Source organism: Mauremys reevesii, linkage group 12, assembly GCF_016161935.1.
Source record: "Mauremys reevesii isolate NIE-2019 linkage group 12, ASM1616193v1, whole genome shotgun sequence".
Classification (NCBI taxonomy): Eukaryota; Metazoa; Chordata; order Testudines; family Geoemydidae; genus Mauremys; species Mauremys reevesii.
In genome coordinates this window covers 34,692,750-34,695,249 of record NC_052634.1, presented here as the reverse complement: position 1 = coordinate 34,695,249, position 2,500 = coordinate 34,692,750, and the positions used below count along the sequence as shown (strand labels likewise).

The 2,500-nt window shown below is 38.6% G+C and overlaps 1 pseudogene; it reads left to right on the top strand.

Moving 5' to 3' along the window:
* Window positions 1-2,500, top strand: part of LOC120376124 — an 8,078-nt pseudogene that overhangs the window by 3,186 nt on the left and 2,392 nt on the right.

The window sequence follows — 2,500 nt, the reverse complement described above, 5'->3', positions numbered from 1 at the left end:
CTCTTTATTACATCTGATGATGAGGATTTGGATTCTGGGGGACGAAATACAGAAGTATGTGAGAGTCACGTGAATACTGATATTGAGGAGAGAATGGAAATAATATCAAGTGAGAGTCATATTCTCACTACTATTGAAGAGAGTGTGGAACCAACTGTAAGTGGAGTACAGGAAAAGATCTTAATTCCATTGCCTAATGATAATCCAGCGTGTCCTTTATGGTGATCACGTTGGAAAACCAACGGCGTTAAGTGTTCATCTTAAGCGCAATCATGGTGGAAGAATGGCTGAATTTCAGTGTTCTAGGTGTGATAAAAGTGATTCTAAGGTACATAGCATTTTGTGCCACATTCCGAAATGTAAAGGGAAAATAACGGAAGATCGATTGGGTGACTGGGCCTGTGAAATATGTAAGAAACAATTTAATACCAAAAGTGGGCTTTCTCAACATAAAAGAATAGCCCATCCAGCAGTGCGGAATAAAGAGCGTATTGAGGCCAGTCTGCCTAAAGTAATTTCCCAACGTGGTAAACATAAGAGTTGTTGGACGGTCGAAGAAGAACAACTTCTTGTTACTTTTAATAATATGTTCTGGGGTGAAAGAAATATAAATATGTTGATTTCGGATCATATTCCAACTAAGACAGCTAAACAAATAAGTGATAAACGTAGGTTGCTGGGCCTTAACAAGAAAGCTGTAGTGACAATACTGGATCCTGTACCTGAATTGAGTGTATGTCATTTAGAGGCTAAAACTGGTAGCTTTATTACCATCACTGGACTGCGGGATGCATATATATGTAAGATAAAACAAGATATAGGTGAGCAGGGTCAGATGAAATTTGACCCTGACATCATACGTGCGTGGATGGCTGATGACTCCAATATAAGATCACTTGTTGAGTCCACCTCATTTGATATCCTCTCTACATTTTTAAGAGAATCACCTCAACCACGGCAACGAGGGAATGACAAAATTATGAGTAATAAGAGTGGAAAGAAAAAGAAAAAGAAATGGATGGAGAAAAGAGCGGCAAAGAAAGGTTTTTATAAGAGATATCAGCATCTATTTGAGATCGATAGATGCAAACTTGCCTCCATCATTCTCGATGGCACTGAACGGTTAAAATGCCAAATTCCTCTTATTGAGATATTTGAAACATACAAGAATAAATGGGAGAATTTGGTTCCCTTCGAAGGATTGGGACAATTTAAATCCCATGCAGCAGCTAATAACACCGCATTTGAAGTTCTCTTTTCTGCCAAAGAAATAATGAAAAATATGGAGGGGATGAACAAGAACTCTGCGCCAGGCCCTGATAAGATCAGCCTAAGAGACCTACTCCAAGTGGATCCAGAATGTACTGAGCTGGTGAAGTTGTTTAATACATGGCTTATTGTTGGTATGATACCTGATGCCATAAAAGAATGTCGCTCCTTATTGATCCCCAAGACTGCAGACCCTGAGGCCCTAAAAGATCTGGGGAATTGGAGGCCTTTAACTATTGGATCCATCATATTAAGGCTTTTTTCAAGAATACTAACAAATCGACTTGCCAAGGCATGCCCGATAAACCCTCGACAGAGGGGGTTTATTGCTACATCTGGTTGTTCAGAAAACCTCAAGATACTTCATATATTATTGAAGCAAGCAAAAAAGAGCAAGAAATCATTGGGGGTTATATTTGTGGATATTGCCAAGGCATTTGATTCGATATCTCATGATCACATCATGTGGGTATTACGAGAAAGGGGATTGGATCAGCATATCGTGAATATAATTGAAGATTCTTATAAAAATATCCACACTCGAATAGAAGTGGGTATGGAGCGTACTTCATCTATTGAGATCAAAGTTGGTGTCAAGCAAGGAGATCCTATGTCTCCACTGTTGTTTAACTTGGCAATGGATCCTCTAATTACAGCCTTAGAGGAGGCTAATATGGGATTTTCTTATGGAATGAATAAGGTAACATCGCTTGCCTTTGCGGATGATTTGGTTATGTTGAGTGATACATGGGAAGGTATGACTAAGAATATTCAAATATTGGAAGACTTTTGTAGGGTATCTGGTCTTAAGGTACAAGCCAAAAATGTTATGGGTTCTTTGTTAGTCCTACTCATGACGCTTATACAATCAATAATTGTGAGACCTGGAATATAGATAAAGATAGTGTAAATATGATTTTACCAGGCGAGTCAGAGAAATATCTTGGACTCAAAGTTGATCCATGGATTGGATTTTCTAAACCCTTACTTGAGGAAAAACTTGTTGTTTGGCTTGAAAGATTGACCAAGGCACCATTAAAACCATCGCAGAAATTAACAATGTTGAATAATTATACCATACCACGACTTATCTATTTGGCTGATCATACAGATACCAAAAAGACCCTGTTATCGTCATTGGACGCTACCATCAGAACTGTCGTCAAAGGATGGCTCCATTTACCACCCGATACTTGTAATGGTTTTATATATACCAGAATTAGGAATGGTG